This window comes from Lissotriton vulgaris, chromosome 12 (assembly GCF_964263255.1).
Source record: "Lissotriton vulgaris chromosome 12, aLisVul1.2, whole genome shotgun sequence".
Taxonomy (NCBI): Eukaryota; Metazoa; Chordata; class Amphibia; order Caudata; family Salamandridae; genus Lissotriton; species Lissotriton vulgaris.
In genome coordinates this window covers 723,489,356-723,502,748 of record NC_141700.1, presented here as the reverse complement: position 1 = coordinate 723,502,748, position 13,393 = coordinate 723,489,356, and the positions used below count along the sequence as shown (strand labels likewise).

The following is a 13,393-nucleotide window of genomic DNA, read 5'->3' as shown; positions in this document are numbered from 1 at the left end:
AGGTGGTCTATTAATTCATATTCTCTCTTTCATGGAATGACTGAATTATGCTCGTTGGGGCTCACAGTATTTCCCCCTGCAATCTTCGCATTAAAATCGCCCCCAAGCATATCCCTACCGGTTTATACTTTCCCAGCAAATTATCCATATCCGAAATAACATTTAAAAGGTTAACGAAATTAACATTAGGTGTAGTTAAAAAATCATTACTATAAAAATTTATAAAACAAATAGAGACCCCGTCTATACATTAATATTCGGAAATTGGTGTTGCTGATAGGAATTGATTTAACTATACCACCCGATGCAATGCTAACCCATATTGATAGTCCACCCGAAGGTCTGCCATGCTTAGGATGGGGAGGTATAATATTTAAACACTCATATCCTTTGAGATATAACTCTTTGGTTGCCCACGTCTCCTGGAACATAAGGATGTCATATTTATTTATCATGTTGACCCATTCTTCGTTATTTAGTTTAGAGGCCAAACCAGCCACGTTCCAACTCAGCACCTGTAGTAATGAATCAGAATGATCATTTAGGGAGATATTTTCGAACTCGGTGTCGGTATTAGCCTTAAAATTATCCATGGGTGCCGTGAAGGCAGATTCAGTCGGTTGAGATTTAGATAGAGGTCAATCAAGGGTATCTAAATCGGAGATGGCAGAAAACCTATTTACCGACTGCTAAAGTGGGCCAATAAGTGAATGCTGTGCGGGTGGTGGTCTATAGAAAAAGCCACGGGGAAGTGCACAGATGTTTTTGGGAAGGGACAGTTAGTCTCTCTAACAGCCAGTATTGATCTACCGATGCCTGGTGGGCGAAGGTTGATGACAATACAATCACCCCCAATAGTTTTTTCTGCTGGTCCCACCCAGTCTACCCTTCGTACCATTATAATATCATGTATGTCAGACCTCCGGCACCCTTTATATTTAGCCAGCCAATCCACACTTTTGTTCCATAGTTGTTCCCAAGACTCTAGTTTATTTTTCTCTAATGGTGGTACCCCTGTGAGAACCAGAACATACGGCCAGGATGCTGTAGTAGGTTTAAAACATCCTTATTTGACTCAACATGCCCATTTGTGTTATTGTCGACAGTACTAATGTGGACTGTCGAGGCGACATGGGCACCAGTAAGGGTTATATTTTGAGTATTGGCAGATCCAATACATGTTTTTGATACTGTAGGATCTTCAGTTTTACCCTTGGTATCACGAGGGGCAGATGGCAACTTTGCGATCAGGGGCACTTGTTGCCCACTCTGAGCTAAGTTCTCCTGAAGACTAGCCTGTTGAGATAACTGTTTAGGTTCCCTACAGGTAGATTTAGCCTTAATGGCTAAAGATTCCAAGCGATCTAAGCGCTTCCATAATTTTGCGAAATTTGAGTTCACAAGCCCTTTAACACGTTCATACAATGTGTCAATGATAATGTCCATAGCAGTGTCCCCAAGTGTAAAATTAGAGAAGGCAATCTGTGTGGATTCTGTCTGAGTATGTACAGAATTACTTAAAATGAAACTGAATCAATTGGGTCACTACTAGGGATTGAGTCTGCAAGGGCCTTCATGCCCGTAATCCAAGTGTTTAATGTTGTGCATTGTGAATTCAAGCGTGGAGGTTGTTTCTGTTTGGAGCAGGCTGGTTTCACTGCCTTCCTCTTCCTTTTTGCTCCACATACTTCTGGATTAGGGGAAATGTCTGAGGCGGCCATGGCTAAAATATCAATTGGGCAACTCCCAGATACCGAGTCTACTGTTGCTTCTGTGAGGCCAGAACCTTCCACGCCCAATGTATTCTCTCTGGTTAATGGGTGTGGTAATTTAGGTCCTGGGCGCCTCTTGGGGGAGCTGGGAACTGTAGTCCCCAAAGCCCGGCAAAGCCCCTGGCACAGCCGCGACTCGCTGCGAAGGCGCGGGCCAAAAGTCCCCTCAACGGGCAGCGTTCAGGTAGGCAAACTCTCCAGCAGCAGCCTCAGCAGATCTCAGGTCATAATAGACCTTGGACGCCTCCTGTACATATTACATGAGACAAACCTGGCTTCTGCCCTATCATATCCACCATGAGCACATGTTGAGGAGAAAGGACACAGTGTTGTCTACTATGCGCCAAATGAGCATAAGAAGCAGAGAGAGGTTCTTTCCGCATCAGGGCGAGCTCTAGTCCAGTAAGCCTCTATCTCTCTATTCTTCTGCCACTGCCCACTGCTGCTGTGATAGGGTCTATCCTTCTCTAACTTCCTCATTTTGCTCTCTGTTTTCCTTCCTTGTTGAAAATGAGGAGGCTATCCTTATGTTCACAGCACCCTACCCCTCTTGCGGTTGGCCCAAACAGGTGGTGGTGGCCGGTGGCCAGTCCTTCTCACTCCCATTGTTTCTGGTGACCAAGTTCATCATTTCCCGAGCCAAGGCTCTCAACCGTGAAGAGTAGCCGGGATGTCCAAGGTAAGCAACCTTCCTAAATAGTGCCTGGGTGTTCAGGAGGCGCTTCAGCTTCTCAGGAGCTCCACAGAACTAGGAGGCAAGGCCACATTACTTCTAATTCCATTCCTCCCCATGAAAGGGAGTGGCCTTTGCATACTAAGCTGTCCTAATCCCACCGATATTTATAAAGTGGTGCATGCTGCAGTAAAGGCAGCAGAGTCTACAGGCTAAAAAATGCAGTTTCTTAGAAATAAAAAAAAAACATGATCACATGAGTTCTGGATGAGAGACATCCATGCATATTCTGCAACCACTGAAGTCTTTAAGGCGGTCAGGCATACCCATGCATACACTGCTCATGTAAACCATGCTTGACATGAATGTCTGAATCTATTGCTGGTTCTCAAGATACTTGCGCGGAACTCGTGCCTCCATGATGTATTCTCCCCGATATCTTTGCTTCTCAATGGCGAACCTCAGAATTTGTTCCTCCTCTGCAACTGATGAAGCTCTTATCCTGGCTGGGCACTTATTCGAATGATAACCATAAGTGCATTAAGCTGTAGCTCTTCCTAGTGAGGGAAGCATTGTAGGAGAATTCTGCCAGAACATTGCACCCACCCCATGCATTTTCATGATTCACGAGTAAACATCCTAAGTACTGTTTGATAGATTGTGTCAGACATTCTGTCTGTCCATCCACCTGCGGATGATTGTTGATGGATTTCAAATGTTGGATGCCGACTCTCTTCATAAGATCTTTAAGAAATACTGCTGTGAACTCTGTGCATTAGTCTGCAATAATTGTTTCTGGCAGTCCATGTAAATGGAAAATGTAAACTTACATAACATGTGTATTTGTAAAGCTCACTTTCTCTCAGAAGGGTAACTTAGCACTGAACAACAGATGCTTACTGCTACCCAACTAAATGGTACTCATTTAATCAATATCCGAAGGATGTATGGTTGAGTGGATTGGCTAGGATTTGAACCTGTGGTCAAGTGGTTGACCACAGGCCCCTACAGTGCATGCATAAGTCCATTAAGCCTCCAGAGCTGGAGCGAAAATGAGTCTGCTAGTTCTACTGTTGTAGGCAACTTTTGTGTGTGGAATAAAGTGTCCCATCTTTGTAAAGTAGGCCACTACTATCAACATGGCTGGACGCATTAGAGCATTAGAAGGTGGGAGAGATGCAACAAATTCCAATGCTATCCTTACGCATGGCTGTTTGGGAGCCAGTAAAGGCTGAAGTAGTACTGCTAGGGGAGTATGTGAGGCTTTGGATTGTGTGCATAATGAACACTGCAAAAATGATCTTTTTAAATACGGTCACCAAGCATGTCTACCAGTGATTGCCTACATCTTCCTTAATCTTGGATGCCTTTCTGCAGGTGATTCATGGCACCACTTCAATACTTTTTATTGCAATTCATTGCAGTGTTAGGAATGTAGATGATTTGTTTACAATACAAATACACTTTCTACAGTCTGATTCTTGTTTAATCAATTGGTAAGTTTCAATCCTGAGTTGAGCTTATTGCCTGAGTCTAGGAGCATAGCCAATTCATTCACTTACTCTGCCATAGGTGAGAGAATGTTCAAAGGGTCTGATGTAATCGTCATATTTTCAAATTTCGATACTCAGCATTTTATTTCAGATATTTTTATGTTCAAGTGCACATTTTGTTCAATTACAAATGATAGCACTAAGTGTTGTTTGCTATTTGATATGTTACAGATCGCGAACTCATTTTGCACAAATATATATTGTTTAATATTTGCTTCATAATGATCAGCTAACCTGGTTTGCCGGAGCACATTATTTGATGTTTTCATAGTGCAGCATTTTTTTTAATAGTCAACATGTTATTTAATATTAGTTTCAAGTGCTTCTGTAATCATTGATACATGTGTTTCAAAAAGTCAACTATCTTTCATAGAAACATAAATAGGTACAAGGCTCCTTAATTGATTGCTGATTTCAATAATATGCAACAAACTGAAAGGAGTATTTAAGCTGTATACAGATAAAGGTTAGGGAGAAAGTAATCTTTACTTACAGGGAGCAGCAAGCAGAGATGCCACAAAGACAAAAACTTTAAACACCTTTTCTTTTTGAAAGCCAAAGGCAGGCACATCCAGCTGCCATGTGAGCCATATCAGTCTGTAAGGGGACACCATTGTTGTTGAATGCAGAAAGAGAGACAATTGCTCTCTTCATACCAAACAGTAACTCACTTGATTTACTAAGGTAGGAGGGTGAAAGGAAATGCCAGCTAAGAAACTCAAACAGGCTCCTTTTGGTGCTAAGATTAGATTAGTTGGAGGCAATGAGGTGGGGTTGGATGACAAATGCAAGGAAACTTCAACATTCCTTTTAATTGTGCAGCATTATCTATAATAGCCTGTTTATTAGCTGCTATTGTCACCACTATTCTGATAATGTTTATAGTCACAACAACACCTCATAGGTGCACTAGAATTGGACGTTGAAGTTAATAAAAGTTGTAAATGTATATTCTTAGCATGTATTCTTCAGTGTGTCTATTCATGGTGAAAGGAGATTTGGAACCAACTAACAGCAAGTACTCCTGTGACTTTCACAGGACTGATATTTTACATAATGCACCATCCTTATTTAATGATTAGATGGTTTGTGGATTACAATTCACCTGGTTCTCTGTCTCATGTTGGTAGGTTGATTAAATCTGCTCTGCCATAGGATCTAGAGATCCCAAAACTTGGCCTGTATTTTGAAGAAGGGTCAGAAAACATCTCAGGCCAACAGGAATTTCTCTATATTCAATCTGACATGAGATTGCATCTGTTTTCCCATGTCTGTTGCCAGGTCTATAGGTGATTAAGTATTTGCATCTAGAGATGACCACTTGCATGTCTCAAATTCGTCCAATTCATGGATGCTGAATAAAGTACATTGCTGTTGTCCATCCGGACTGTAATTCTGTGATGTGCTCCTTCCATGTAATGTTTCCAGTGGTCCAATGCCTCCTTAAGAGTCCATTGTTCTTGATCATAAATTGTATCACTTTTCTCTTTTTTTCTGAGAGAATCCAGGGTAAATAGGCTAAATGAAGCAATGCTTAAGTTTACTCATTTCTTTTGGATAAGACTGTTCTAAAGGTTAACATAGAGGCATCTGTCTCCACTGTGAATTCTGACATGACATAAGAGTGCCTCAAAATAGGTGCAGTAGTGGCTGCCGACTTACATTTCTGGAAAGCCAATTCTTGTCCTTCTTCTCAATAGCAGGGTTCCCATTTTTGGTTAGCCTGATTATAGCTTTGAATGAGTGTGGAAAGTTTGTGTAGGAATCACCCGTCAAGTTGGTGAATCCAACAAACCAGTATATTTTGTTCAACTGAGTTTAGAAAAGGACATTCAAACACAGGTTTTTTCTTTTGAGGCATCCATACTGATCCCCACCCCTGAGGATTCAATCCTAGATGCTAGATACTTTGAGAAGACACTTTTCTGTTTGTGCGTATAGAGTATGATTGATGAGGGAACACCTCTCAAGCAAGTTTATGATGTTTTTCCAAGGTATCTGAAGAGAATAGGATTTAATCTAGATATACTACCATGACGATGTCCAGTAAATCACTGCAGATGTTATTGGCATGATGCTGGAAGGTGGCACATGCACTACAGAGGCCATAGTGTATTACAAGATATTGAAAATGTCCATACTATGAATTGCTTTGCCGTTTGCCACTCCTACCCCTCTAGGTCTTTAACTGGATAGCATGCTCTCCTTAAGACGAGTTATTGTAAAAGTCTTGGCAGTACTGACTTGGTCTTGCAGAACTGAGAAGAGGGGCAGAGGACATCTATTTCTGATTGTGATTGGCTTGAGTTCTCTATAGTCAGCACAAGGTTGAAACTTCCTGTTCTCTTTCAGCACGAACAAGATGGGAGCTTCTGTGGGTGAAGTTGAATGTAATGCGAAGAAGTGTGGCTCAATGATTAGAGCGATTCAGAAAAGGGGGTGGTGATGAACAGAGTGCCTGAATTAAGCAGACCACTCTTACCCAGTCCAAGGATCAGGGCTTTATCCATCACCGTTTTTTAGCTCACTGCACCATCCCAGCTCAGAACTAGGCTATATGCAAATTAGTCTGACCCTGGCCCAGTGCATCATGGGAACAGGGCAGACCAAACTACCAAGCCAATTCTTATACTGGGAAGGAAACAAGCTACCGGGGACCGGTTTCTGGCATTTCAGCCGTCTTCGGCCCGGCTTGCTTGAATCCTGATGGTGCAATGAGCTAGGGACTCACATCTGAGTATACCCTTCCACGCTTATGGTGGACAAAAAGGATTCAGAAAAGGGGGTGGTGATGAACAGAGTGCCTGAATTAAGCAGACCACTCTTACCCAGTCCAAGGATCAGGGCTTTATCCATCACCGTTTTTTGCTGCTTAATTCAGACACTCTGTTCATCACCACCCCCTTTTTCTGAATCATCAATGATTAGAGCGGCAGACCCTGATGCAGAGGTCTGTGCCGGACCAGGGTTCAATTCCCGCCTCAGGGGATCTTGGGCTCAATTTCCCTGGACATGATAATTCTTGCCTTAGTGCCTATTCTAATCATGGATCCCACTCTGCAACTCTGGCCAATAGCTTGCTTAATCTCCACAATGGCCCCAACAGTGCTAGGATGCCTGGCTGCTTCACCTTGGGGGTGCCCAGGAGTGAGCACTTCACAGGGAAAGGCCAGGAAGGGTTCCACGGCAGTATGTGTACAGCGCCTTGAGACCCCATCGGGGGAGATTCGTGCGCTATATAAGCACTACATTTATTTATTTATTTTTACAATACAGCCCTTATGAAGATTCTCCTTCAGATATCGACAAAGTATGTCATCTTTCTTAACCATTAGTGGCTATATTCTTCTGAGTGACATGGGCTTTTTGAGAATTAAGTCAAAGAAGCAATCATAGTGTCTGTGTGGAGGCAGGGTGTCTACACCTTTTTGCTGAACACATTGCAAAATTCTTCATAGGACTTGGGGGCTGGGTCTTCTTCACATTTCTCCAGGGTTCGTAATGATGGCTGAGTTTGTAGAAAGAAAAAGTAACTTAGCAGCTGAGACTAACACAATCGGAAAAGATGGAATGCCTATAAGAACACATTTATTCTGTTTGATATGTCCTACTGAGGTAGCCAAGAATCATGGACTTTTTCATTAGAAATATCTCCCTTCCAACGATACTGTCATATCATCAATCCCTAATATCTTTTCAGGGACTTTTTCAATCACCTGGGGAATCTGCATCTGTTCTGAAAAGCATTGTTGATAAAGCACTTTAATGCAACAGAATCCACTAATGCGGAGCGTGAATAAGGACCACGAGGTGTTGTGGTTAATACCTGGAGATGGAAATGTGCCTTATTAGTAACTGACATTTTAGCAACCTCTACAGTTTCCTTAGAATGTGCCAATATATATCCTGACAGCTGAGAAAAATGTGCAAATAAATGCCCCTTCTTACCACAACATAGTCATAATGCTGACTTTCTTCTTCTTTACTTCTTCTATTTGGCAAGAGTCTTTCATCTCTTGATCTACCTGGCTTCTTCTTGCAAAGACATACATTTACCAGTGTTCATTACATGGGGTATCCATGATCTTCTTAAATAAACTCTCCACTGTCCCCGGCGGACTTTATGTTGGGCATCATTTTGCAGCGTTCGTTTTATGAAGGCTGTTGATATAGTTGATCGGTTACTCACTGGTGAAAAAGGAACTGATTTCAGTTAGAAAACCAGGGACTCTGATTCTAAATTAAAGAGTAGCCAACGTCATGGTGTCTATAGCCAGATATCAGAGCAGAAGGTTATTTTAAAAGAATGAAAATCACAAAATTGAGTTTGTATTAGGAAATTAATTTGGCACAGAGCCAAAAAGGGTAGAAACATGAGGGGATTTCCCCCAAACCTTACTGGAACTGCTAAAGGTAAGCAACTTGCAGGATCTGTACTTCCTATTATTCATGTTCTTTCCATGTGATGCTCTTCAGGAGGAATATTGGTTGCTGAAGGGCAGTATTTGGTACCAAGCAGTACCGACCACCATTCCTCAATCAGGGAGAAACTGGTGTTGAGTTGCTTTTGTTACAATTCTGGGAAGACCTGGCCTGGTGGTTAAGGCTGGACTGTTCCTATTGGAGTGGGGTCAAGACTGATTTGCAAATGGCTGGGGCTCAACTGACCTGGCTGTCCTCGTGTTTTTCTTGCCTCTGTTCCCTGGCTGTGCTCGTGTTGATCTTGCCTCTGTTCCCTGGCTGTTTCCTTGTTTTTCTGCCCACTGTCCCCTCGTTTTTCTGCCCTCTGTTCCCTCGTTTTTCTGCCCTCTGTTCCCTCGTTTTTCTGCCCTCTGTTCCCTGCTTGTGCTCGTTTGCCTCTGTTCCCTCGTTGTGATTGTTTTTCTGCCCTGTGTTCCCTGCTTTTTCTGCCCTCTGTTCCCTTGCTGTGATTGTTTTTCTGCCCTCTGTTCCCTCGTTTTTCTGCCCTCTGTCCCCTCGTTTTTCTGTCCTCTGTTCCCTCGTTTTTCTGCCCTCTGTTCCCTCGATTTCTTGCCTCTGTGCCCTCGTTTTTCTGCCCTCTGTTCCCTCGTTTTTCTGCCCTCTCTTCCCTCGTTGTGATCTGTTTTTCTGTTACCTCATGGTGATCTGTTTTTCTGCCCTCTGTTCCCTCATTGTGCTCTGTTTTTCTGCCCTCTGTTCCCTCGTTGTGATCTGTTTTTCTGCCCTCTGCTCCCTTGTTTTCTTGCTCTCTGTTCCCTAGTTTTTCTGCCCTCTGTTCCCTCGTTGTGATATGTTTTTCTGCCCTCTGTTCCCTCATTGTGATCTGTTTTTCTGCCCTCTGTTCCCTCGTTGTGATCTGTTTTTCTGTTCCCTCGTTGTGATCTGTTTTTCTGCCCTTTGTTCCCTCGTTGTGATCTGTTTTTCTTGCCTCTGTTCCCTCATTGTGATCTGTTTTTTTTGCCTCTGTGTCCTCGTTGTGATCTGTTTTCTTGCCTCTGTTTCATGTGTGTGGCTCTGTGTGTGTGTGGGGGGGGGGGGGCTCTGTGTGTGTGTGTGTGTGTGTGTGTGGCTCTGTGTGTGGCTCTGTGTGTGTGTGTGGCTCTGTGTGGGTAGCTATTTCTGTAGGTGGCTCTATGTGAGGGCTGCTCTGTCTGTGTGAGGGTGGCTCTGCGTGTGTGTGTGTAGGTGGCTCTGTGTGGGTGCCTCTGTGTGTGTGTGTGGGTGGCTCTATGGGAATGACTGTGTGGGTGGCTCTGTGTGGGTGGCTCTATGTGGGTGGCTCTGTATGTGTGTGTGTGTGTGTTTGTGGGTGGCTTTGTGTGTGTGGCTCTGTGTGTGGGTGCAAATGCAATAGGTCTCGCATTTGAGAGATATTAGGCTATTGGCATTGCAAATGACAATGACATTTATTTATATGTTTTAAAAACAAAAACATAAATAAAAATAATGTCATGAGCAATGCCAATAGCTCTAACTTTAACAATAACGAGACATTGCATCGTAAATGCTTGTTGTACTCAGTAGGGGCAGTAACAGCGGTCCTAGTAGAGATGGAGATGGTAGTTGCAGTTTGCAAAGCAACTAACTGATTAATACAAGTCAATAGGAAGGCCTATCCTTGAATGACAGGATCTAATTCAGCTTGAATTTGATTAACATGGCCTAAAGCGGGTTTTCAGATAGGTTCATATGGCCTTGCGAACTCCTAGTACACTAACAGACAGTCTGGTTGTCAACTGAGTTTTAAAGAATAAGCAGGAACAAGCTAAAAGACAAGAATGGGATTGGAGGATAAAGTAAGGGGTTTCTAATATAAGGGAAATACTATATGCAGCGGAACCACAAAGGAAGAAAAGGTCAAAGGTGCAAAGATGGTAAACATGTGTATCCAAGTAAAGCGGGAAACTACAGCAACTAGGCAAAACATGTTGTCAGGTGTCTGTTCCATGATGACAGTGGCCTAAATACTGACTCTTCCACTAAGGACTTGGAAGTTAACAAGTAACCTGTGAAGTGAGCATGTGCAAATGCATTGCGTTGTGCGGTATTCTATTTGTGTAAGCCCAATTTCATACCTGCCAATTTGCAGAACAATCTCACAGTGTGAGGAGGAGACAGGTCTTGAAAGGGGTGGGGCCTCATGCCGATATGTACCTGTGAGGCACTTTTTAACTCTCACCCCGCCCCCAACCCCCCTCCTCACAAAAAAAGCTTGCAGAGGCTGTTGGCGATGTACTGGGTGTCCTCACACCTAATAATGGACTTTGGTAGTTCAAAGCCTCGGAAACGAGATGGAAAACCACTATTTATAGTGCTTTTTAGCTCATTTTCCCTGCCACCCTGTGATATAAGCTCCTCACTGGGTGACCGTGTGATGGGAGCCGATATCATGTGTCACACGGTTACACTATGTGCGTTGGCAGGTATGCAATTTCCAGAGCTCCCACTTTTCACCTTTTCCTGCCCCTCGGGTGACTCAATTTATCTGTGCTTTCTAAATCCTAAAAAAATCATTGTGACGGCCCATAGCTGCTAAGTTTCCCAGGTCTATGCATGATGTATAGCTCCCGTCCAGGATTTTTTCTTTTAACTCCAGCACTTCTAGTCCTATTTTATAATTGGATAAACACAGGTACAATCTCCAGAATTCAACGCATGAATCCTGGAAACATGGCATGGATACCTCTTATACAGCACGCGGCGTTTCGGATGTCAGCAATGTATGCAAACCATACATACTTACTTTAACCTCTCCCAGTGGCCAGTGAGATTGTCTCAGCAGTCATTCCTTTAATCAGAGACAGTACTTTTGTGAATAAATATGTGACTATGATGCAGTAGCAACAAAATATTATTTTTTATAGAAAGTGCAAGTTTGCATATATGCTAAGTTCCTGGGCTTGGATAGTGACGAGGTGAAGACACAAATTATACATCGGTAATGATGACTGTGGTAATGTTTGGGATGCCTCAGTTGCACCAAATGCATACTTGTGCCCTCTGCACACAGTGCCAGGATATGAGCCAACTCCTGTACATGTTATAATAATTCAGATGCACAATGCACAGGAATAAGTATTTTACAGTGGGGAGGCAGAGTACACGCACACGTTGTTCATTTGTTACAATATTTGTTTTCATTGCTATGAACACATTAATAAATATTTATACTTAGACTGGAAGCAAGAAGAAAAAGCAGCATTGCCAGATCCAATACGTCTGGCCCAGGTATGCTGGTGCATTGGTTATTTAATATTTTTTTGCAAGCATATGCCAAAATAAGCTTTAAAAAAACACTGTCACTTAAATGTGGCTACTGTATACTCTCAATAAAAAATAAAAAATATAGGAGAAACATTCAATAATTGCATATCTAACAAATGTGTGTAAAAAAACTTTAAAAAAAAACGTTATCTGTTGTGCGAGCCATTTTACACATTTTTATGCAACAAATGCATTTTACTATTTCTTTTTGTGACAGATGCAAGACGAAATCATCAACCAACCAAGCACACAAATTTCAGAACTGCAGGTAACTACAATGTAACAAAGTCACTTAAACACGGTGTATCAGCAACTTTAAAAAGGGTGAAAGAAATACAGTGTTGCCATTTATAAAATCGACTTGCAAATAATGCGCCTGCTTTATAGAAGAGGTAAGCACCTCAAAACATACAGCGTGGCATGGGCATGTATAATCACCGGAGGTGGTTTGAAATCTTCCAATGTATGGACAGTTTATAAATATTCGAAAAAATGCGTCAGAAAGACAGGGCACCCGACATCCCCCTGATCAGACAGAAAAACACCACAGCTATTTGTCGTGGCTGAGTTGTTTAGACTGTGCACTGCAAGTCTCGCGTGGTCTCCCTGAGGAGGTTCCTGCCGACTACGGAGTGGCGTTTGGCACATTCGACTGATTATAGGAAAGTTCCACCTATATAGTTTTCTATATGCAACTGGAAGTCATTCCGGATCTTGTTGGTTTGTTACCTCCCTTAGGTAGCCTTCTGTTTACACCTCTACCATGTGCCTTCCACACCCCTCTCCATATTTCGCTTACTCGCTGTCTTCTCATCCAGGACAGACAGCACTTGACAGGGTTTTTCCTTGACGTGTGGAGGGAGAGATGCTGTGGGGTGAGCAGGTGTGGGCATCAGCACGTGGGTGCTGGGGCCTGGCACGTGGCATATGTGAGCTCCCTCCGACCTCTGAAACCAGTGGATTGTTAGGAATAAAGTATGCGTTTCCAAGGCCCGAGTGCGCGAAGACACAATGAGGGCAAAAGCGGGGAATCCATATCAGGTAAGTGGCAGCCCCAGGACAGCAGACCCTCGATATCCATACTTGTCTGTACTATGCTAAAAATGAGTAACTGAATGAAGATTTCCCATAGATTTGTAACTGCGAGACAGAAACCAGGCTAACTACATAAAACACCCTCCAACATGATCAGTGCTCCCGACACTGTGCAGCCTATAAAGTGCTCATGCTGCAGCACGTGCAGAGCCCAAGTAGCTCGCCGTGATCGTATAGTGGTTAGTACTCTGCGTTGTGGCCGCAGCAACCCCGGTTCGAATCCGGGTCACGGCATTGCGGGTGGCAATGTCACGGCAGTTGGGCGATATTTTTGCAAACTTTATTTATTTAGAACTCATTAATGAGAGGTGACGTTTACAGACTTTAAACGAAACAGTAAACTCTATGCATATTTTATGAGCGTATTCTATAAATATTGATGACAACGCTGTTGCACTTAAAATGTCATTTTTCAGTTTTTAATAATCCGGACAGGTCACCAGTCCCACAAAGAATATTAGTGGCTAGATACATGTGAAACATATACATGTAAAAATAAAACTTCAAACGCATTAATAAAAAAAAAAAAAAAATATATATATATATATATATAT

General features: G+C 42.8%; 1 non-coding gene across 1 annotated transcript; it reads left to right on the top strand.

The window, feature by feature from the left end:
• Nucleotides 1-13,001: 13,001 nt before the first annotated feature.
• TRNAH-GUG (transfer RNA histidin (anticodon GUG)) lies at nucleotides 13,002-13,073 on the top strand. Its single transcript has one exon. It is a non-coding gene; the product is annotated as a tRNA-His (tRNA).
• Nucleotides 13,074-13,393: the final 320 nt, after the last annotated feature.